The following is a 25,663-nucleotide window of genomic DNA, read 5'->3' on the forward strand; positions in this document are numbered from 1 at the left end:
CTTCTACTCCATACAGCTCTGTGGGTAAACAGGCCTGGAAGGTGTCCTCAGACAGTCATCCCTCTTCTACTCCATACAGCTCTGTGGGTAAACAGACCTGGAAGGTATCCTCAGACAGGCCTGTCAGCCCTCCCTCTCACTGACTTCCTCCCTCCAAGCTGTCCACCATGAAGATAAGTTCCCACAACACTTTTTGAGGTTGGTGAGGAGACAGTTCCGCGTAGGATTCAAGCCTGCTGTGTGCTCCAACTTCACCATTAACGGAGTTTAGCAACAGAACCCTGGGAGTGCTGGCAGATACCGGCTATTTTGAGTTCAATTCTGCTACTGTTCCATGTGTCGACGGATTCCTCGGGAGCCTCAGAGCATGGAAGGGCTACCAACAGAATGCAGGCATTCTTGTATAATCTACATCCATCGTTATCGTCCCCTCATTTATAACAAATAATGGAAATATTATTCTCAAATATGGTTTTCAATCAAGGTAGCAGCAGGAAAAAGATGACACACTCAACAAGGGTAATTTGAGGAGCGATGAATGAAGGGATTACTTACAAACTTGTGGGCAGTGTTCAGAGAAACAACTGATAATTGGTAACCGCGCGCCTCGAAAGGGGAAGGAGTTCTGGCCACCCTCCCCAGGCCTGTAAAGGACAGCTCTGGGGGGGGGACCACCTAACAGGAGTGGCAGCTTCTGGTAGAGGGACACAGCCAACCCACAAGGCAGGAGGGAGTTGGCAGATTAAACCTTCCAACCACCAAACTCTTGTGGGTGCCTCCCATTGGCTAAACACCAGGAAGCCAGCAGGATTTTGTTATGGGCCCTCTTTGTGAAGCCAAGGAGAGCTTCCTCTTTCGCTCAGAGGAAAAGCTGAGTGAGGAAATCTATTTCACTCCCACCAGTAAAACCAGCGGCCCTGGATTTCTCACCACCATGCACAGCACCTCAGGCGAGGCAGTCACACCCCCATTTACTGAGGCGGCTTAGCCACGGCGCCTCCATCGGCAGCGCCTCCTGTGCCCGCCAATGCTTCCGAGAACCTGATCTGGTGCAGTTACCTAAGTGAACGCTTGTCTTGTCTGCACGTTCTAACATGAACCTTAGACTTCTCTAATGACAAACACCTCAGAACAAAACAGTTTAAAAAAAAACATGCACACTAAGCATGCATATATGTATGCCTCCACAGAAAGGCCAACAGTGATTCCATCCTTGTAAAAACCGATTCACTCAACGTTGGTTAGTGAGCCCTAGGAGGGCAGGGATAGAGTCTGTGCCTGCATCGTCAGGAAATCTAACTGGTTCTAGCACACAGCAGGTATTCCACGACTACCTAAATGAAGACAGAAAAATAAATAAATTCCTTATCTCATTCTAAGGAGATAAAAAGTGGAAAACGAATACTAAAGTAAGTTAATCAGATGTATGTTCATGTGAACCTATAACTGTTGCTGCTGGGTGCCGTCGAGTCGATTCCAACTCGTAACAACTCAGTGTGACAGAGAAAAACTGCTCCATAGGGTCTTCTTGGCTGTAATCTTTATGGAAGCAGGTTGCCAAGTCTTTCTTCCAAGGAGCTGCTGGGTGGGTTGGAACCACCAGCCTCTCAGTTAGCAGGTGAGTACTTAACCATTGTACCACCAGGGTTCCCAAACTAACAACTAAGAAAAGCCAATTAAATCATCGTTGGTATTAAAAAAAAATTAGTTTTCCATAATAAAGGTTTATAAAGTTAACTGCAAGTCTATTACATAAAAGAGTTCTTCTGTGGGCAGGATTGGGAGAGGGAGTCTTATGATTTTTTCATTTAAATAAGACATTTGTTATAGAAAATCAAATCACAGTGATAGCCAATCATTAACACAAATATTTCCTAAAAATACTGACATTACTGTGTATTGCTTTTAAAGTTTCAATTCAGCAAACAGAACAAAATCTAAGCATTCAATATAGCTGATGAGTATATGAGGGTTCACTGTATTCTTCAATTCTGTAGTGTATTTGAAATTACTTTCTAATTTAAAAAGTTTTCTAAGTTTTTTAAAATATCTCAATTTAAAATTTAATAGCATTTTCCATACATCCATCTCCCAAAATTCTCAAAAGGGAAGGAGGGAAAATACTATATAACTGCAAATTAATAGTAGTAAACCAAGCCTTTGCAACTTCTCTTATGGATGGAACAGAATCCATCACATTTACCCCCCAAAATCCTAACTTTCCTGATTTCATCTCCCTGAACATTTCTCCCCTGAGAGCTTTACTCTGGAGAAGTCCTTCCTGAAATAATTAGGGACTGTAATGATATCTCCAATTTACTCTGGGAGGGAGGGATGAAGGGAGGGAGGGAGGGAGGGATGAAGGGAGGGAGGGATGGATCGATCGATCGATGGATGGATCGATAGATTGATGGATGGAGATAGTACATCTGGCAAAATGTTACTTGTTGGATCTAAGGGGTGGGCATAATGGTACTCATTGATCTATACCTTTCTGCATGTCTGGAAATTTTCATAATAAAAAATTTTTGAAAAAACATCTTCCATGTCACCCATCCTCTCCTGCTTAGAGCCACGTGTCTTCCGTCAGGCCCTAATCAGCCTACTTAGCAAATGCAGTAATCCTTAAATTGGCCTCCCCCCACCTCCAACCCATCCTGCCCACTGCTGCCAGTATCATCTTTCTAAGATACTTACAGGATCGCTGCGTTACTACTCTAGATAAAACTAACCCATGACTCAGGGGCACTTTCGTGATAAAGTTTTAAATTCCGTGAAGTGATACATGCTCTCTGTCCTTTCTAGTTTCTTTGTGCAAAAATCACACTCCACACCCTCTCTCAACATTTCTGTAAAACTAGGTGCTGATCCCTGAACACACCATGCTATTCTAAGCCTTTCTACGTCTACTCACTCTAGTTCCTCTGCCTACTTCAAAGTACGGGTTTAAACACACGTGAGTCATCGCACTGCCTAACGAGGAGGCGTGGGAGCAAAACGACCATCACAGCAAGTAAGGAATGACAAGGCAGCTTTAAACTATGCGTTCTCTTATTCCAACCTGAGGGTCATTACTCAGCCAATTCCTTCCGAAACCAACAGAGGGTGCCAGAGTGTTACTAAACCAAAGCGAAAAGTCTTGTGAACAGAGGCAACTTCAGAGGCTTCAGGTAAAAGTGGGAAAAGCTCTAAAATATATTTCTAATCATTAAGGAACTTGAAAATTAAAACAAACATCCAATATCTTGACTTAATTTGAACAAACGTCACTGTTTTACTTAAGAAACCACTTGATAATGTAGTAAAATTCTGAATGTGATTATATCCTCTTAAACAACAATTTAATCTGTCAGAATTTACCCTAAGAAATAAACTAGTATGAAACAATGAGCCAGTGAATTTTAATGGAAAAAGGTCTGCGTTTAATGACGGTATCCTCACTGCAGAGTTACTACCTTACAATGCGGAACTGACCCCAGGGCACGGTACGTGACCTTCGGGACACCTGCAGGAGCAGCCTGTGACAGCTGCATTCCTCACCACCTCTATTCACACGCCTGCAATCCGCTTCCCCGTCGCTGGTCTACACTGTCCTAAACCCCTAGTCCGTTTCTGATTTTCAGTTCTGCGATTCCAGAAAGGTGCAGAAAACAAACAGCGACTGCATTTTAGACAGGGCAGTAGACCTCAACTTTTCAGTTATTTTCAAAATTAGTATCTTCATGTTGCGACTTTAACATAAACACTGCTTATATTCATCAAATAATTATCAAGCTCCTATTATTTGTTACATTAGGCGAAACAGAGACTACCACACTATGAACACCCTTGACTGGATCATCTTTAAAATTAATTCCTCTTCTGAAATTCTGAAACTATGCCTCTAGATTTTATTCTGTGGTTTTACTCCCTTACCTTAAGGACACAAGTAAATGGGGATGTGTCACAGTCAGAGTCCTTGTGAAGCAGAAGGCTCCCCTGTGTAAACTGCACTCACTGTTGATTCATTTTGTCTGAAAGGCAGGAGAGATGGGATTGCATGAGAATGGAACCGTCAGAGTGCTGGGAATTTATTAAGCTTTCTGGGAGGTGTTGAAAATCAAGTCTGACTCAAGCCTGGATACCAGTACTAGAAAGCTGGCATCAACTCTACACATACAGTCTCCCCGTCAAGCATCCCCGTTTTCCAGACAACCTGCTACCAGTCACCATTTTTCTTCAATATATATAAAGACAAGAAATATGCCTAGATTATGTCAAAGAGGGGCGTTAAGAGGCAACCAGAGAAGATATTTTTCCCACTCGGCAAAATCAACTCTTAATGGTGTAACTCAATAGACTCTTAGGACTGTCTGAAATCTAAGCCTATTTGGGTGACATCAACAAGTGAGTAATAATCTGTTGTTGTTGTTGCTGCTGCTGCTGCTGTTATTTACCGTCCAGTCGATTTCCGACTCATAAGCAGCACCATGTGACAGAGTAGAGCTGTCCCACAGGGTTTTCTTGGCTGTAATCTTTACAGAAGCAGAGCAGCAGGTCTTTTTCCTGTAGAGCTGCCGGGTGGGTTTGAACCGCCAACCTTTCAGTTAACAGCCAAGTGCTTAACCACTGTGTCACCCCTGCACCTTATTCTGATAACAAGAACCTCCATTTCTGACCCGCACATCTGGCAGAGTCTCCCACTCACCCAACAGCTCCAAGTTTATTCTGTGTTCACTAGAAAGGATCTCTCCTCGTTTGCATTTCTTTAGAGATCAGAATGGTTTCTGATTTTTTGGTGAAAGATAAGCTGGCAAGAGTGAAATTGGTACTGAAATGCCAAGGGGAGCTGCCGGCTGAAAATGGACTGGGGAGTTTAAGAACAGTTGAAGTTTAAAATCACAGAGTGTGAAGGGTTGCGGGAAAAGCTCACACACGGTAGCCAGACAAACGTGAGAGAGAAAAGGGGCCGAGAAAAGACAAAGACTCTGACTTCTCTGCAGCCTACGAAACAGCGCCAGGCTGTCTAATCAGAAGAGGAAGAATAACAAATCTGGGCTACCACTATCTCAACAAAAAGGAAACCTGTAAAAATCATCACATAGAAACAAAGTTTACAATTTCTCCCCCTTACCACTTGACAGGCTTAAGACTTACAAGGACAGATCCTCTTCCTTCATTTTTGTGACAGTTACACAGACTGAGCCAAATAGTAGTTTTCTTCTTGACTGTTCAAGACATCATTCCCAATTATTAAAAAGAGATACGTTTCCTGCATCCACTCCTATGTGAATTATCTTCAATTGTAACATAATCTCCTTGGATTAAGAAAATCTGACAACGCATCAAAAATATTTTTACTCTCCCCCAATCCATTTGAGATCACTTCTAAAACCATTACTTTCAAACTAGCCAAGATTTCTAAGAGAAAAATTACAGCTGTACATGTTCTCCTTGAAAATCTTGCTAAACACAAACATCTTCTTGTTCAAGGCCTGCCTTTCTTTGCCCTAATCCCTGAAGAGAGAATTGCCGTGGAAGGGAAAGAGGGGAGGAAAAGGCCCAATAAAATGAAAGGTTACCATTCAGAAAGCAATGACATTATTGTAACAAATGTGTAAATGAGAGACGGATTACCTGGACCCACTGGGCTGGCTTTTGTTTGTAAGTACTAATCTTGCAAGGCTACTGTAAATCCAGCTGATAGAACAGTGCTCTATTGTACCTTAGAGAGTAAATAAAAAGAGACTAGAGATAGTTGCTTAAAACCTACCCACTAGAATTACCCTAAGTGGAAATAATAAGTCTTACACAGATAATCATAAAATAGGTTTATCTCAAAATGAAAACTTGGGCGGATTATATTTAACTGAGTAATGATGCTCCCTACCCTCTAGACACACCTCACAATCTCAAGAAAGGTCTGGGCACGGACAGCTAAGAGGAGAACAAGGTGAGACTTGCTATCCGACTCACCTCCAGCCAGGTGCCTGCCCGAACACAGAAACAACTTACTGACAACCTAGGGGGAGCTGCTGACTGTACCAGCTGAGGGAACCTGCGCCAGATAAAGGAGGAAAACCCTGAGGCCTCAGATGTAATCGTTACGCATTAGAGATCTGAAAACTACTATATAATATGGGGAAAAGGAATGCCAGCAGGAAGTTGCTACTATATAATAAACATTAGTTTATTAATGTTTATTATATGGAAACTAGAAATTATTGAATTTTTAGAATTGTCTCCGTTTCTTTAAATTTTATACTCATTCTAATACAGTGCAAAGGTGCTTTAAAAAAAAATCTATAGAAAAGAGACAGGGACTCATTTTTCCTCACTAACAAGTTTATTACTAAAATACTAGTTCCTAGTCAAACTGAACAAACAAAATTCCAATCACAGGCCTCAACGGAATATGCATTCTGATCCAGAGAAACACAGGCATGCTCTCATATTTGTGGATGGGACAATTCATAGGAATGTGTGACTATTCCCAGCAGTCATTAGCTCTATCCTAAAACATTTGTAGAGAAGAGTGGAAGGGGAACACACGCGGGAGGATGCAGCGAATGTGACAGTCGAGTACAGGGGGTTCACTTCTCTGAGGACTAGGGAACAATCACTCTATATAAACCACTCTTCGGAGCTCACGGAAGTGCTGAAACTGTCGCTGTCTGGAGAGACAGCAAGGGCAGTTCTCTTTGCTCTGACAGCCGGGACCGTGCCTAAGGTCGGGGGATGGTACGAACGTGAGCCGTGGGGTGCTGGGATACGGCCCAATTTGGGGATGACATCTGTAGACGGGGCAACACGAGGGCAGTGGAGGCTCAAACAGCAGTGAAGACTGAGAAAGGGGGACGAAAAGGAACCAAGGACAAATGCAGCTGTGCTGCCATTCTTCGGGCACGACAGCCCTCTGCAGACGCTGCAGCTAAAGCGTTAAGTCCACCATCTTGCAAACTACGTCTGCCCGCTTGAAACACCGCCGAGCTCCCAAGTTTCTAGTTATCTTGAAAAGAAAAGCCTATTAATTCTAAAAGCCTATCAATAACACACCAACACATCACTAAGAAATACCTTCCCTCTGGTCAGGAATCCACTCCTAGGAATTTACACTCTAGACATAATTCACACACGTGTGCAGGTACATCTGTACAAGAAAACTATACAGCATCGTCAATGACGGGGGAGAGGGGGGTAATAACCTAGATGTCCACCAATCAGGCAATGTTTAAAAAATAATAATAATGAAAAGAGGAAACGAGAGAGAGGAGAGACATAAAATGGAACTAGATTTTTACACTATTATTTCATACTGTTGCAACCTTTTAAAAATCAAATGGCAACCACAACCCATAATCCCACCATGGGTCTCAAAGGCTATTAGACTGTAAGTTCCTCAGGAACAAAGATAAATAAATCCCTTCCGCAATGCCTGGCACAGACACGCTTGTTAAACATAGGCTGAGTACGCAAGTGAGCACTAAACAGCATATGCCCTAAGGCTACGTGGGTAACCTCACTTCAGCTACAGTCAGGATTGGAAGTTCTCTGAGCTAAACCAGCCTGGTCAACGGAAAGGATAAAGATGGTTCTAAAAAACTGGACACGTGGAAAGGTTCCATAATTCCTTCGAAGGTTCTAGGTTTCCTAGATCAAATTTACCCACCACCAAGATCACACACGGCAGACTGAAAACTCCCAGGACAGCACTGGAGATTGCTGGTATAAAAAGCAACAAGTACAGTTCAGAGTTTCATGTCATGCCACAGGGTGGAAATATTACTGATACGGTTCCTGGGAGGGAAGTCTGGGCTTGGTGAAATCAACTGCAATTTCTTTATATAATCATAAGGAAAGTTAAATAAAGTATCATTAAAGATATTAAGTACAGAATTTATTTAAAAAAACTCCCAAAGAAAATCTCAATTTTTTTCTTGAGAAAAGTAAGCTTGTTTCCATGAACATAACTTTTTTACATCCGTTTCTGTGCCTGCAGTGGCTACGTGCAATTCCCGATCATGATGGACGACCTCTTCAAATTCCTGACGGATCCCCAAAAACAATAAACTTCTTTCACGCAAGGTAATACAAATTTTAAATCATTTTTACAACCACTCAAAAATATTATTTTCTATTCTTTCATTAATAAAGGCCAAGTTGAAATTCTTGTGGTAAGGCAAACAGACCTCATAGCCAATCGAACTTTTTAACAGGTCATTCAAAATAATACTTTTCCTCAAATAAACATTTGTTCTATTAGTCTTGATAATTCTATTTCATTCAACATCATTTGTGACCATTTTTAATCTTATTTTTCCTAAGCTGAATTTTTTCACTGAACAATCACTCTGTCAATAAAAAGTAGTACCTTTCTACACAGTTCTTACAATTTTCTATTAAGTTCATTAAGATGTTCAAGCATATCAGTTTACTTAGGTGAGCGATTTTTCAAGCTAACAGCCATGCTTCCACCAATCTACAAAGTTAGAATCTCTCAGAAAACAATTAGTTCTTCTTATAGTTCAAACTCGCGACAAAGCCCTTCTTTGGGTCTAGTAACCCTTGAAGTTTGAAACAGCAGAGACTGACATACTGATCCCTTTACTTTACTAAAGCCAAAAAAGGTAGAAAACTGAGCTTTAAGGACTAGGATGTTACTAGATCCATCCTTTTGGTAACATCATCTAATAAAGGATTAAGACTTAGCAAACATTTATATAAACACTTCTTTGAGAATAAAGCAACATGTGCCTTGAATCAAAGGTTTTTCTTTTTTCCACAAAACAAGCTTTACACCTTCCCATATCAGTGCAACTGTGCTATCAGTAAACAGACTTGAGCAATGTTTCTACAGCACCTTGTTTTCCTCAAAGTATTCACTTACTATAGACTTCAAAACTCAGTAGTTTGTTGGTATTTCTTTCAAAACAAAGAACGTTCTTGCAAACATTTGTCTTGGAAGTTTATTAATAAATTATTAATAAATCTTAGTTACTAACTTCTGCTGATTCATCTGAAGTGAAACTTTTTTAATTTAATAATCTTCTGGATAAGCATTTCTATATAAACTTACTTGTCATTATCAGGTCTAGTAATACAGTGTTTGGAAGCAAAAAAAAAAAATTTTTAATTTCCTTTTCTTCACTGGTCCTCAAAACAGTTCTCAAAGTTTCCACACAGGCTGGAAAACTGAGAGATTCTGAATTCAATGAAGCAGTGGGCTTTAGTTATTAACTGTGTGCCCTTGTAACTAGCTTCATGAACTCAGTCTGACAGCTAACCAAACTCACAAAAGAATTTTGCGTCTTATTTTGCCCCTACAGACCTTTTTAAAAAATACAAATCTTACGCAGTTAAGATAAACATTTTGTTTTAAGGTGCCAGAGTAGTCTGCCTGGTACCACTACTTCAAGCAATAACCAAATCAAACAAACCAATTACCATCGAGTTGATTCCGACTCATAGCGACCCTATAGCGCAGAGTATAACTGCTTCGTAGGGTTTCTGAGAAGCGGTTGGTGGATTTGAACTGCTGACCTTTTGGTTAGCAGACAAATACTTAACCACTGCACCAATAAAGTCTGATGCAAATGAGGCATTTAGACAGACAAAGAGGAGAATTATTAGGGTAAAACAGCTGCCATCAAGTCAGTTCTGACTCACGGCAATGCATTGCATATCAGAGTAGAACTGCGCGCCATAGGGTCTTCAATGACTGATTTTTCAGAAGATCGCCAGGCCTTTCTTCCAAGGTGCCTCTCAGTGAACCTGAACCCACAAACTTTCAGTTAACAGCCAAGTATTTAACTGCTTGCACTTTCCAGGGACTCCACTATCAGGGTACACAAGTTCAAATGTGAGATCATCTCTTCTCACATTGTCTAATGACAAACTCTTATTTTTGGACTTCTATATTTAGCTTGTACATTGATTACTTTCAAGTTTTAATTCAAAATCCTTTCCTTTTGATGGAAGAATAGGTATCTTAAAATTACATCTTTTAAATTATGAAGTATTTTTCAGGATATGAATTTTTCAAAATATTTTTAGCTTATCTTCATTCTAAGAATGTTTTAAAATAATTCCATCAAATAAGCAGGTTATTCAGTAAGCAAAATAGGAAGTGGTAAGATAAATTTTCATTTAATTTAATAATTAAAATTCTGGAAACATCATAAATTATAAAATTTCAATCATGTATAACCAAAACTGCTTTGGGAAATTACTTTTCTAAAGCTTTAAAGCCGACAGACCCTTTAATGAAATTTAATTAAATTCAATTATTTGTTTTTTGAAATAAACACTTTTTATTTCTAAAAAAAATAATAAATCATCACAAAAGTTAATCAAGAATCAGACTGGCTAATCATTAACATCAAAAGCCAAAAGGAGAGAAATGTAACAAATGAGAAAACAACCAAAATCAATTTATGCTCTATTGAATAACACATAAAGCCAGATGATCATGATGAGAATCAGGACGATGATGATGACGTACACGAAGAAAAAGAACAATGAGAAAAGCTAGATAAAATGTTTTTAAAAATCTGTTTAAAAGCTCCCAAAGCAGGACTTGAACAGCCAAGATCCCAGAGAAAAGGAACGTGTACCAACACGCACACTGCCTTCCCAGCACATCTGCCACTTAATAAGCAGTGGACATAGAGAGGCTGAGATGGTGGGCAGAAGACAGCTTCTCCAAGGCAGAGGAGTTAGGAAGAGCCTTTGTCAGTCTGACAGCTAGGAAGATAAAAACTGGACTTCAGGGCTAGCAGGGTGGTCAGGACTTGAGGGGCCAAGATCCCAAAGAGAAGAGAGGCACAAAGTACATCCAACAGTTTGAGCTGCTTTTCTCCTCATGATATTCACAGATTCATGAGCAACACAAACCGTGGTGTAGAGAAGTTGAGGAGAAGGCAGCTGCTAAAAGACTTGGAAGCTAAGCAGAGATACATACAGTGTGTCTCACCATGCTGGAGAGGGAGAAATGGCAGGTCAGGGCTCAAACACGGCAGAAGAACACTGCAACTCGGAAAGGACTCCACCCTCAGGATAAAGGAAAACTGGGAATTGACTGCTGTTGTGTGTTGCTGAGTGCATTCTGACTCACAGCAAACCTACAGGACAGAGAACTGCCCCATAGGGGTTCCCTGGCTGTAATCTTTAAGGGAGCAGATTGCCAGGTCTTTTCTCTGGCGAAGAGACTGGTGGGTTCCAACCGCCAATGTTATGGTTAGCAGCCGGGCGCTTAACCATTGTGCCACTAAGTGAGCTCCTTATGGAAATATATAAGACCTTACAAAGGCTGACACATAGCCTGATTCAATTCGCTCAGTACCCGAATGGATTAAGGGGATTGTTCCTTCTCTAGCTGCCTATCAGAAGCTAAAGTAAAAGCCCTTTGAGGAAGCTATCATTATTGACAGCCTGTACAATTTTCCATAAATAACGTCCAATATTCAATCAAAAAGAACCAGACACAGCCAGAGACAGGACCAACGGGGAGAAAAACAGGAGAAAGAGACCCACAGGTAATCCAGATACTGGAATCATCAGATAGAGACATTCTCTATCAGAGTTATTTTATATTCAAGAAGAGTTAAACATACAAGAGAATCTCAGTACTACCTACAAAGTTCCCCAGGGTTAAGAACTACTGGACAAGCAGGGTCTTTAGAATCAATCAAACCTAGATTCAAATCCAAGCTTCACTGCTTACCAGCTGTCTCAGTCCGCTAAACACATAAAATATCTTCTTCATAGTATTACTGTGAAAGTTAAACGTCTTTCACAGTATCTGGCATATAATAATAGTCAATAAATATTAAGTCATGCATGATGGTCAATAAATATTACATCAGGGTTACCTTATCCCAATACCAAGATAAATTTCCTTGCACACTTTCCTTCCAACGTAAGAGAATCATACCCTACTATCAACGCCTAACAAAAGTATCTTTCAAATGAAGAGAATGTGTGTTTTTCTTCTGTTTTATTTTCAGTCACCAAAAATGTATTCTGGACCTACCAGCACTTTTCAGAAAAAAGTATTTAATAAACAGGAAAAAGAAGTGTATTTTATACTGTGACTTCTTCCTCCAAAAAAAGATCTGAGGTAGCTTATAGAGATCAGATAGGCAAGTAGCTGAAGCTTTTGTTTGTGGGCTTGTGTGAGCTGATTCTGGTTTTGTTTTTCAAAGAGAAAAAGGCAGATAGGTTGGAAAGGGAGGTAAGGACGAGTACAAAGGTTTCTAGGTAAGGAATCACAGTCAAGTGCTGACACCTACTGTACGTAACAAAAAGATACACTCTGTACAACTTGGCAATACTGACAACTTACACAGCCATCATGTCATTTAACTCTGTACAATCCTATGAGGCAGGTGGTACCTCCATTTTGCCCTTTCCGTCCCAGAATTACGGTAAGAAAGGGACAGATCCGGGTCTAGAACCCAATGTCCTCTCCACTCTCTCGTGCTCACACTGCCTTTCCAAATAGAGCCAAGGTAATACCACCAAGGACGGAAAAGGAAAAAAAAGCATGTTTTTCAGCTATTAGCAACAAAAGTCTGCACCTATACATACAACTATCTGGTGAATTTTCTCTTTTACTTAGCAATGATTAAATACGTGGTTTTACTCTTACTAGTCGCTCTGAATGATGATGACATCACCCAAGAACACTGACTGAGCAACTACCCGGCACTATACTGCAATCAGAGACGAAGAGGATACAATCCCTCCTCTCAGGAGCACACTGCCTGGTGGGAGAGATAAACGCATATACAGTAGCAAAATGGACCAAGATGCTGTGGAAATACAAAGTTACTGAACTTACTGCTGCAGGAAACAGCTACTAAAGGGAAGCAAGGAAGAGTTTACTGGTAACGTCCTAACAGAGTGAACGAAAAGGCAAGGGCTTAACCTTACAGTTAAAACTGCTCCTCTAATGTCAATACCACACCCCTCCTGGTTTGTTCTTACTCTTAAAATATATCAACTCAACAAACTTAAACAACCACGTATCAGTCACTTAAACCAGAAGTTTCCAAACGTGAGTCATTGATATGCCACTGTCAAAACTTTTACGATACATAAAAACTTCCATTGTATTTAAATATTTATTTTTCTTAAATTGAGTTTTTAAAAAAAAAACATAAATACCTATTTTAGGCCCTTTTTAAACAAATTCAATGGAACTATCAGCTTTGTTTTCCAACCTACATGAAAATAAAGGAAGTTATTGAAACAGAAACTGTTCATTAGAATACCCCTAAAATAAATAACACTGCACATGTATACTTCGTTCTGTTTAAAAAAAAAAACACTGTATTAGAAACTATAAATTCTGTATTTGTAAATACAGTAAATGCTTATAGCATTATTATTATTAATACACAAGTATCAATTCCTTTTTCTGTTAATTAATATATAATTACTTATTCAACTCTTTCCAATGGAAATCCACCCCTTTCCAGTATCCCTAGCTTCTCCTCTATAAATGAACATACTTTCTATACCTAGCTCTTAGTTAATGATCTGAAGCAGTTATACAAGTCTTCTGCAACATATAGACATTACAGGTGGTTCTTTCCTTCAGTCACCTGTCAAGATACAAAAATTAAAAAATATGTATGAAAAATACCAGATATCATATTAAACTATGCTCGAACACTGTTTTCTGATGCAAATGGAAATGGCCATAAAAGGCTGTTTTCTACATGATACACTTCAACTGTATGCCCAATTCCATAAGAAATAATTTAAAAAATTTTTGCAATAATAGTTTTCTAAAAATTATACCGCAGAATTATTCTTTAATTACTCCAGCTCCTTACCAAAGCAAACTCATTTTCTTAATTCAGCAAATCACAAAGCCATCTAGATCCCCCAATACAATCAGTTATCTTTAATCTTTCAACTAAAAAAGAAACAGCTCTGTCTACTGTGTCTAACTAGTTCCCCACCCAGAATTAACCGCTTCAGCAGTGAGGATGACGCACGATCATTAACAACAGCGAGATCGCACAAAGCTGAGACACACACACAAAGAATTAGCTGTGAGAACCTGTCCTTACTAGCAAGGGGAGCAATTACACTGAAGGCTAGACAAGTCATTCACAGAGCTGGAACTGATTTCTAGGGTATTTATCACAAATACACCCTCCCCATCAGCACAATGGCCTTGCACCCCACCGGGCAGTGCTTTTTATATTGGAAAGAGTCACGGACTGGATCCTGAACAATCACTGGACTTCTAGAAGTTAAGTAAAGCAAGCCGCTGTCCCTCCTACTATATGCTAAAAGTGGTCCTACTAGAGATGCCAGTGGAAAACCACAGTACTTACCCAGCGTCCACAGCACCGCCATCTTCCCCTTACCTCTACATATACACGTCTCCTAAACAACACGGCTTTCTCCATCAGGTGACCCTTGCGCGTACAGATGGCGGGTATCAGAAACACTCCAACGATAATGATGTGGAATACCTCCAACTTGTTAAGTGATACTGTCTGGTCATACGATACACTGATAAATAAGCCACTTGCCCTGGAAAAGACACTAGTTTGTCTTACTTTGTATCTCTCCATTTATCATTGTCAACTTAACTAGTAAATTATGGTAGAACTAACAGTTTATCTCAAAAATATAGTCACAATATAGTCAAAAAGACAGTCAAAGACAGTCACAATGCACTGAGCTAGGTACCCACTTTCACAGGTCTTCAATCAAGCACTTGAAATGTGTCACTCCTGTTTCAGGTTACCACTAGCATGAGTAACTACAGAATGGCTTTTATAGTCTTTTGAGAACCACAGACATTTTTTAATTTAATGAAAACTACAGACGTTCTCTGTCTTCAAGGAAGATTCACATAATACACAACAATCTGCACCTAATATAATAGCAGGTCATGGAATCATACAACTCCAGTCTGTTCATGTACCCCAGGATTAAGGATCTTGCTCTAGTGGCTTGGGATGGTAACCCAAGGTCACAATACCAAATGTGAGAAGAAACGCACTGAGTCTGCTTGTAGTGGGTATCTAAACACCTGATCACAGGTAAGTCAGATGCAATTATAAAAGAGTTTAAAGAAAATGAAAATTCTCTGGTAGAAGTGTATTCAACGTGGTTTGCACATAAATACAATGAAGGAGACCACTTCTCCTGGCCTTGAATGTAAGAAATTAGGGATGTGAGCTGGCTGGCTGGGGGCGGGCAGGGCACAAGACTGAAGTTGAGTTCTCTAAATACATATCAGTTTAGTCTAGGTCTCCAAATAAATATTCAAAAATCATGATTGTTCATATCAAATAGTAGGGGGCAGGGTATTATGGAAGGGATAAAGCCTCCAAAGTCTCCCTCCGACCCTGGCCTACCACGGTCAGCTGGATCTGAAAAACATGGCAGTGACATGTTTTTGTATCAACATTTTCTATAATGGAAAGTTCAACTAGCTCATGAAACGCAATGAACTCATAACAGCAGGCCTTCACAGCCGACACCGAGTTCTTCCCCTTCTCAGGACCAGGCTGTGAAGTGTCACCTAGGCATCCAGGGGAGACAAGCAGGGATCCTGGGCTGACCCATAGTCTGCCGGCCAGGACAGGAGAGGAGGGGTGGAGGTGAGCGGTCTGACCCAGCTACAGAAGCAGACAGAGGAGGGAGACAAAACATCTAAGTGTGGGAAACTCAGTCATGATTTAGGCAACAGCAGGCAGTCTGCTTCCATAAAGACTGCAGCCTAGGAAACCCTATGGGGCAGTTTTACTCTGCCCTACAGGGTCGTTAGGAGTCAGAATCGACTCCATGGCAGTGGGTTTGTTTTTTTTATTTTATTTTTGGTTAGGTACTGAAAGCTCAGAGAAGGTAACAGTATCCCAATCACACAGCTGGAATAAACAGTAGAAGGCTGGCGGCCCCTGGAATCTGGTAGGTAGGATGTTCACATCTAGGACGGCAATTATATCAAGGCACTAGCTCTGAGCTCAGCTACAGAGGCAGGGCTCCAGCACGGAGGAAGGCAGGCTTGAGAGAACGGGACAGCTGGCAGGAGCCACAGGAGAAGCTCTACCCCAAGCACTGGTACAAAAGGCAGCAACTGGGACAAAGAGGAGTCCAAGATCCTGGTCTGGCTGACAACAAACTCGGTACAATGCAGGAAACCAGCAGGTCCAAGGAAGTGGCGGCGACGGACGGGAAACCTTACTGGATGAGGAGGCTCAGATTTAAATCCGGCCTCCCTGGTGTCTACCTTGATCAGGGAATTAGAGGTGAGCTAAACAGACACCAGCTCTGGCCTCAGGGAGTTTAACAGAATACAATTCCTATCCATCAAAGAAAGCAGAGGGAGTCTGGCTCAAAATACCAAGCATTCATCTATGCTGTCTCCCAACAGCTTGAGCAAACATATGGAAGTGGGAAGCACAAGACGTGTTTAAGAAACTGTTTATTACAGTTGGGGTAAGATAAAAGGTAAATGTTGGAATATAAGTGGGAGATAAAATTAGAAAAGAATGATCTTGAATGCCTGCCTAAGGAGTTTATGTTAGGGGCGGGGGTAAGCAGTATAGAAAAGGCTATATTCTGAACTGTGTCTTAAAAGCTTCATTTATTGGCACCATCGTAGAAGACAAGGGAGAGAAAATTTCAGGAAGGAAGGCAGAATCCACATTGAATGCTGCTGATATGCAGAAATATTAACAATGTTGATTAGAAGGCCTTTCTCTACAAGTTGTATTAAGAGTGGAGGTTCTGGGTAGGGAGACAAACAAAGGGCAAGAACCTAGTAAAACACAATGTGTGAACAGGAAGTGGTCAGAGAGGCAGAATGGATTATCAGCATCATGCACCATGAAGAAGTGCTGGGAAAATAGAGGTACTCAGTATACACAGCCCATTGAGGAAATGCGATGGTTAAGATTGTGTGCCAACTTGGCTGGGCCATGATTCTCAGTGTTTATCCGTGATCACTCCCATGATGGGATCTGCTGTGAGCAGCCAATCAGTTGAAAGGGAGTCTCCTTGGGGACGTGGCCCGCATGTGAGTATAAGCAGACCTTCTGGCTTTTGCTCGCTCTGGATCCTGGGGCTGCCTCCTGTCATTTCATCTCCAATTCTTGGGACTTGAGCTGTCAGCTTATCTGCCGAACTTGGGATTCATCGATCTTCACAGCCTGTGAGCAGAGCCCTGCTCTCTGGCCTGTCGATCTTGGGTTCACCAGCCCTTGTGGCTACATGAATCAAGAGAAGCCTCCATCCTGATCCACAGACTTGGGACGTTCCAGCCTCTACAAGCACGTGAGCTGTTTCCTTGATGAGCCGTTTCCTTGATATAAATCTCTCTCTGTATATATTGATACGTTTTTCTGGTTTTGCTTCTCTAGAGAACCCAGTCTAAGACAGGAAGTTATGCGTAGAGGACGAGTGATAGGAATAGTCTCAGTCCCAACAGAGGTACTGTGTTTTCTTGTTATTGTTAATTTTAAAGACAGGGAGCTGATCTGAGCCAATAGATGATTCAAGAAATGAAACTAGGTAAATGATACACAAGAAGTGTTAAAAAAAAACACTAAACCAGTTGCCATCGAGTCGATTCCGACTCACAGCGACTCTATAGGACACAGCAGAAATGCCCCATAGGGTTTCCAAGGCTGTAATCTTCACAGAAGCAAACTGCCAATCTTTCTCCCACGGAGCAGGTGGTGGGTTTGAGCTGTCAACTTTTTGGTTAGCAGCCAAGTGCTTAATCACTGCGCCACCAGGGCTCTGCCTACAACAAAAACCAAAACAATCCAAACCTGTTGCCATCAAGTCAATTCCAACTCATAGCAACCCCTTAGGACAGAGCAGAACTGCACCATAGAGTTTCCAAGGAGCGGCTGGTGGATTCGAACTGTCGACCGCTTGGTTAGCAGCCATAGTTCTTAACCACTGTGCCACCAGAGCTCCCCCAGAACAAAAGCAGGTGTTAAATGAATACTGGCTGAAAGAATTAATGAATCACCTGGGCTTTTAAGAGCCCAGGTAGCACACATTAACCAAAGAGGGGAAAAATTCACAGGGTGGGCAAGGGAGAAGTTCTGACTCTTAGCAACCCTGTAGGACAGAGCAGAACTGCCCCACAGGGTTTCCAAGGCTGTAAATCTTTACAGAAGCAGACTGCCACATCTTTCTCCCATGGAGCAGCTGGTGGGTTCAAACCGCTGACCTTTTGGGTAGCAGCCGATCGCTTTAACCACTGAGCCACCAGGGCTCCCAGACAGAAGTATGAGCTCAGCTCACATCAAAATATCTTCACACTTAAAAATATAAGTTTCACTTTGACTCTCTTTTTCTTACAAATAGCTTCTCAAAGTAAAATCCCTTTAGATTTCTCAATGTTAATAATGCATCTGTTCTACTGTTCAACAACCAAGAAATATATATTATAGCTTTAACTTTATCAAATCAGTTAATAATTTTAACACAAAGTGTACTTTTGATTTAATGCGATGTGATGAGCAGAGATAAGTGCAATAGGAGGGAAAAGAATAGATTTTAGATTTATCCAGACCTGGATGTGAATCATATTTTTAACACATTAACATAACCACATCGTCACTTGAATAATTACAGCATAATGACTTACATGCTGAGAAATTGACAAGAATCTCTCATTTGATTTTCACCCAAGTCCTCTGAATTTAAAGACTGAACAATTTGCTCAAAGTAATGAAGAAATAGGTAGGGCAGGGATCTGAACTCCAGTCTGCCTCCAAAGACAATGCTTTTAGCATCGAGCTCTGTGACTTCCCATGACCTTCTGGGCTTCGCAGTAAGCTCCTCCACGACCGAGGCCTTTGCCCATCATTAGCTTTGTGCACCTAGCTGCCAGTGTATCAGGCATGTGGTAAGTGCTCAGTAAATGTTTCTTATTCCACTTAATTACAGCTAAGGTTCAGCACAAGTGTTCTATCTGGTTAGGCTGCCTTCTGCCTAAAGCCTTTGTCACTAAGTCCAACAACATCAGTCCAGATGTCAAAGAGCTGAAGTATGCAGTATGCAATCTCTTCTGCTGTAATGCATTAGTTCAGGAGCCAGCAACTATGGCAATGCGGACTGCCCCTTGTTCCTATAAATAAAGTTTTATTGGAACACAGCCAAGTACATTCATTCATATATTGTCTATGACTGCTTTTGCATGACAATATCAGAGTTGAGTAGCTTGCAACAGAGACCACACAGCCCACAAAGCTTAATATAACTACTACCTGGCCTTTTACAGAAAAGTTTGGGGACGTCTGCATAAGCTGGATCCATGCAGTAAGTCAACAAATATCAGAATACTTACTATACACCAGTCACTGTCTTTAGGTGCTGGGCATATTGTGGCGAACAAAATAAACACAGAGCTTACTGTCTAGCAGGCAAAAGACAAAAACAACACAGTAATCAAATAAATAAACAACCAATAAATAAGTTACTAAGTGTGATAAACACAGCGAAGGAAAAATAACTCAAAAACCAAACCAGTAGCCGTCAAGTTGATTCTGACTCATGGCAACCCCGTGTGTGTCAGAACAGAACTGTGCTCCGTAGTGTTTTCAAGCGTTGATTTTTCAGAAGTAGATCACCAAGCCTTTCTTCCGAGGTGCCTCTGGGTAGACTGGAACCACCAACCTTTCAGTTAGCAGCCGAGCACCTTAACCATTCGCATCACCCAGGGACTCCAAAGGAAAAATAGATAATGCTATCTGAGAAAACAATGCCTATGAATTTGGGTTGGGGAGGGAATATTTCACACTGGACACAATGGACAAAAGGGGAAATTTCTCTAAAAAGGTGAAATTAAACTGAGTCCTGAATGAGGGGGGCGGGGAAGAAAACAGCCGTGTGAGAGATGGAGGCATTCAGGTAGAAGGCCAGAGTGAGCTTAGGCTCTGAGGAAGAAAAGAGCTCAACACGTTCAGAGTTCAACATGTGCGGCTGGAACACAGAGATCCAGAGAGATACAATGGGGAGAGAAAACGAGGCAGGGGCAGATCATACAAGACCTTGTAGGCCATTTGAAAGTCTGAATTAGACTTTCTGAAGCTCTAAGAAGCATTTATATCATAAAAAACAATGGGGGAAAAGTTTGGAGCTATATTTCAGACTTACAAAACTATCTGTCCTTAAAAATAACAATAAAAACAGTGAGCAGTCAGCACCACTTGACCAAGGCAAAGTCACAGAAGGTTCATAGACACATCCAAACTCCCGGAGGGACCGAATTACTGGGCTGAGGGCCGGGACTACTGTCTCAGGGGGCATTTAGCCCAACTGGCAGAACATAGTTTATAGAGAAAATGTTCTACGTTTGACTCTGGTGAGTAGCGTCTAGGGTCTTAAAAGCTTGTGAGCAGCCATCTAAAACACTCCACTGGTCTCACCCTGTCTGGAGCAAGGGTGAATGAAGAAAATCAAGGACACAAGGGCCACAACTACCACAGCCTCCACCAGACTGAGTCCAGCTACCACCACCCACTGCTCTGACAGGGATCACAACAGGGGGTCCCAGACAGAGTTGGAGAAAAATACAGACTCACAAAAAGAGATCAGACTTACTGGTATGACAAAGACTAGAGAAACCCCAAGAGTATGGTCCCCGGACACCCTTATAGCTTAGTAATGAAGTCACTCCTGAGGTTCACCCTTCAGACAAAGGTTAGATAGACCCATAAAACCAACACCAATACATATAGCTAAGCCATGTATATGAGACTAAATGGGCACAGAAGCCCAGTGGCAAGATGAGAAGGCAGAAAGAGACAAGAAAACTGGACGAATGGAAACAGGGAACCCAAGGTCAAGAAGGGGAGAGTGTTGACACGTTGCGAGGTTGGCAACCAATGTCACAAAACAATGTATGTATTAATTGTTTAATGAGAAACTAATTTGCTCTGTAAACCTTCATCTAAAGCACAAAAAAAAAAAAGAAAAGAAAAGGTGAGCAAATCCACCTTTAATTACATTTAGCTTTTGCTCAAGAGTAAGGATTTTCTTTTCCTATAACTACTGGTACTTCGTTAAACATTTTGATCACCTTTAATTATCATCCCATAGTTACAATTAACAACGCATTCAGCCTCTCAAAGGAATCAGCTATTTCAAGGGCAACAGTTTTTCCCTAGTTCCAGACTGATCTGACTTGCAAAAAGTATACAGCAATGCAAAAAGTATTCCCTGTCTAACAAGTCATACTGTAACCAATCTACATAATAAAAACACAAATAATAATAAAACGACATAATAAAAACACAACGTTACAAAAGCAATGTTGCCAACCTGGAAATATTTCAATATGGAAGGAAATCATAAGGAACTGGTGTATTAAAATGAGATGGAGATCTGTCACAAATAAACCATTCAAGTTTGTGATTTGCTCTTTTATGAATCAGAAGCAAGTCAAGATTTTCTCAATAACCAACAACAGCAAATAACAAATAACAGCATATGACTAACTGTGGCCTCACCCATGGTGCCCCATTCAAATCCTACAACAATCCTATAAAGCCGGTCAGATATTTTTAGCCCCATTTTACAAATAAGAACAGCTAGGCACAAAGGAGTTAAGTCGCTTGTCCATGGAAATCCAGCCCCGGTTTTAACTACTGGGCACAGTGCCTCCTGGTAATGATGTCACTCTCATTCACTTGCATTCCAGGATGCTTTTCTCAGGAGTAGAATTTCAGCTACTGTCCTGGGGACACTCTTGGGAGCATGTCACCATACTCCTGAGCTTCATTTGTTTGTGTCACTGAAGAAAAAGGTTAAGAACTGTGGAGCTAGGAAAAAAATAAGAAAACTTCAGCACACTCTGAATTTTCATTTCCTCAAATACACATAATAATAAGACAGCAATATCAGCACCAACTGTTTACTGAACATCTCATATGCTAGGCCAGTCACTAAGTAATTTCATTGTATATTCACAACAAGATGTTGTTAATCCCAATTTACATATGCAGAAAATAAGATTCTGAGAGGTTACGCATCTTTATTCTAAAGCACCTGCTCTCACAGCTTCGCCACAGTAAACTATGTCACTGAGAAACGCACGAGAGGAAAGGATGTTTGTGCTGAAGAACAGGACATATAATTTGGCAACCACCACCAAAAAACAAGTGTATGGTCACGTATGTTGGTGTGTAGGCATACACGTGTACAGGTAGGTACGTGTGCACAGACAGAAGTGTCTATATGTACATGTACGGAAAGATACGTGTGTGCCCACATATATATTCATAGGGGACACAGTTACAGATACTTCTTAGACATAACCAAACACCTTGCAAGAATGGTTTTCTGGGTTTGAAGGCATAGGGCCTTAGTCTCATGAGACGACTCAGTCAGTTGGCCTAACAGGGTTCACAAAGTTCATGTTCTGCATCCTAGGGAGGTGAGCAGCATCTGGGGTCTCAAAAGCTTTCGAGCAGCCATCTAAGATACAACTATTGGTCTCTACCGCTCAGGAGCGAAAGAGAAAGAAGGAAACCAAAGTCTCAGGGAAGAAACTAGTCTACAGGGCTAAGAGCCTACATAAGCCACAGCCTCATCTACCCTGAGACCAGAAGAACTAGATGGTGCCCGCCTACCACTACCGATCATTCTGATCACGGCCACAATAGATGGACTCTGATAGAACAGAAGAAAAATGTGGAACAGAACTTAAACTCTTAAAAAGTCCAGCCTTACTGGACCAGTTGAGAATAAAGGACTCCCTTACACTATCACCCTGAGATACTCTTTAAATCTTAAACCGAAACTATTCCCGAAGGTCACCTTATAGTGAAATAACAGACTGGCAAACAAAATAAAGGACATTACCTGCGAGTACAGTTTTCCATTAAAAAAACCATCTATATGAGACCGGAAGTTCCACGATTGCTCTAAAGCAAAGAAGAGAAGATAAGGAGGCAGGGAAACTAGAGTACTGGAAACGGAACAACCAGAACACAATTAAAGAGAATGTTGACATGTTGTAAAAAATGTCAATAATGTTGCTGAATAAGTTGTGTAGAAACTGTCAAATGGGAACTTAATTTTCTGTATAACCTCACCAAAAACACAATAAAATACTGTTTAAAAAACAAAATGACAAAATGCCTTCTCTCGTTACACCACACACTGTCTATAGGTCAAAACGTTTTCCTCTGTACTACTGAGTCCGTGAAATCAGTCATTATATAAACGCTTCATTTATAAAAATGAATAAAACCTTGTTCATTTGACTGATTGGTGAACTTTGATAGAGGCAGATGAAGAATCTTCCCTGCTCTTCTAATCTCATTGTGCTCGCAATAAAAGTAGAAAAGGGGACACACCAGGAGTTGTTCCTCCCTTAGCAGATAAGCTCAATGCCAGCAGGTACTACACAGGGCTTGTTCACTGCACATCCCCAATGCCAGAATAGTGACTGACAACAGGAAGTGCTTAAGGAATTGTGGTTGATTTTAACTAAACTCCATAAGAGTCTAGGACAAACATATGTCTCCAACCTCTTCAGATAACACCAGAGAACCATGTTCATTTAGCAAAGAAGTCACTCCACCACCATTCTTAACTAAAACACCAACATAAAATCATTAATCATCTAGAGAAACTAGGCTTCAGTTGGAATATTTTGAATATAAAATCATAAATCACATAAAATCATAAAATTCTACTTCAAACTTTCATTTAGAGTACTTAAGGTTGGAATATTCTAAAAGGACAGGACGTCAGGCATGGAAAGAGACCTGATCTGGGAGTTAGGGAATATGGATTCTACCCCTGGTTCCACTGCTTCTCTTAATAATAGCTACTGGAACACAGCCAGCCCCACCGCTCCTTCCAGGCCTCAGGCTTTCCCACCTGCAAAGCGGAACAGATGATCCTGATGACTCATCTCCAAGGTCCATCACCAGCTTCCCATCCAATGACTCCAGGGCGCAAACGCCACTCAACTTGGTGACGGCCAGTTCAATGAAGAGAGTGACAAGCTTCAAGGATAAAGACGTCTCTGAGCTAGTCCTTGAGGGATATGAGAACTTCACCGTGTACAGGGATAAAGTGAAGGCAGATGCCAGCTGACAGACCAGATGACTGTACTGGCATTTAGTAAAAAATCACAGTGGTTTTCCTCTTGCCAAATTCACCTCTATGGTTGTAATCACAATCCACCAGGTAGCCAGCAGAGTTCAAAGGCTTTAAATGATGCTTAAAAACTTTTTTTTTTTTTTTTAATTTAAGAAAAAAACACACACAGAGAAAGATATACTAAGAAACACTAAGGGTAGCAGCCTCCATTTTCCTTCTAGGGTTTGAGGGGGGAGGAGATATGTGCGCCTGCTTCACTGTACCTACAGGGCCCTGCTTCGTGTAAGCCTGAAAAAGTCCGTCTCCAGTCTGTTTCTAGCAGTACTCAGTAGGAATTGAAAGTATTGTAAAATATGTATAAGGATACCAAATGATCACAAGTTAAAAATGCCTTTGGGGAAACTAGAATTGGGGTTTATCATACTGCAGGCAGTACCGCCGGCGCTGCCCTTTCTGACAGGGAGTTTTGAAGCGTGGAGCTGTTCTGAAGACGCCTGGCCCCTGAAATGAGTGCAGGCTGCTTTCCCTCTAACGATATGGACTCCCGTCTAGGACCTCTTTGTGGCGCTACCCCAACCATCTGATTTTTTGGATGTTTTGGTACAATAGTAAGCTAAGTACCTGGAGGTGTGGGTTAAAACTAGACTAACAGTAATTAAAGTCAGAATTGTTCTACCTTGCTATGACCCACAACTGGTGTGTTTTAACTTTTTAAAGAATTATGTTAATCTGAACAATTCATGCACATAATTTAAAAAGACACGAGTCCACAAATATGATTTCTACGCAAAAGGGGTATAAGTAAGATTTGCAATGTATCTTTCCCTCTTTGCAGATACGCATCCTATCTTTTCAGAAGGCTCAGAGAAGCCTGAGCAGTACCGTACGTAAAGACAGACCAAAAGTCACAGGCTCTTAAACTCATTTGCTTCACTTTAACAAAACATGGTACAAGTGCTGGGGCCAGAGACCTGTCACACTTAGGGAGTGTCCTGACAGTTGCCCATGACAACACATGCTAATAAATCACATCAACTAGAAAGTCAGTAATGAGCCCTGGTGGCGCAGTGGTTAAAGCACTCGACTGGCAACCAAAAAGTTAGCGATTGGAAACTACCATGGGAGAAAGATGTGGCAGTCTGATTCCATAGAGATTTACAGCCTTGGAAACCCGACGGAGTCACCATGAGTCAGAATCAACTCACCAGCAGTGGGTTTGGTTGTTATTGTTGTTTTATTTTTCCATTCAGCCAGCTCCTAACCCTCTCTGCCTTCCCATCTCACCTCCAGACAAGAACTGCCCGTTTAGTCTCTTGTATCTACCTGAGCTAAAACGCACACTCCTAACGAGTATCAATTTATTTCCCACAGTCCAGTCCAATCCCTGTCTGAAGAGTTAGCCTCGGAAACTGTTTTAGTTCTGATCTGATAGAGAATCCAGGGTTCCTCCAGTATTAAGTCTGGTCTTCTTACTAGAATTTGAGTTCTACACCCCACCTTTCTCCTGCTCCATCAGGGACTCTCTGTTGTGTTCCCTGTCAGGGTGGTCATTGGTGGTAGCCGGGCACCATCTAGT

At 41.2% G+C, this 25,663-nt stretch overlaps 1 protein-coding gene across 3 annotated transcripts in view; it reads right to left on the reverse strand.

Moving 5' to 3' along the window:
- MPP7 (MAGUK p55 scaffold protein 7) overlaps nt 1-25,663 on the reverse strand; it is a 250,667-nt gene that overhangs the window by 214,382 nt on the left and 10,622 nt on the right. Inside the window, exons 1-4 of one of the 3 annotated variants that reach the window (XM_023740588.1) lie at nt 14,364-15,372; nt 13,503-13,586; nt 13,147-13,202; nt 3,916-4,013 (exon numbers count right to left, since the gene is read on the reverse strand). The gene's annotated coding sequence lies outside the window, so the exon portion shown is untranslated. Of the gene's footprint in view, nt 1-3,915; nt 4,346-13,146; nt 13,203-13,502; nt 13,587-14,363; nt 15,373-25,663 lie in introns of those variants that run through there. The other 2 variants (XM_023740589.1, XM_023740590.1) reach the window with 2 other exon arrangements.

This window comes from Trichechus manatus, unplaced genomic scaffold (genome assembly GCF_000243295.1).
Source record: "Trichechus manatus latirostris isolate Lorelei unplaced genomic scaffold, TriManLat1.0 scaffold00160, whole genome shotgun sequence".
Taxonomy (NCBI): Eukaryota; Metazoa; Chordata; class Mammalia; order Sirenia; family Trichechidae; genus Trichechus; species Trichechus manatus.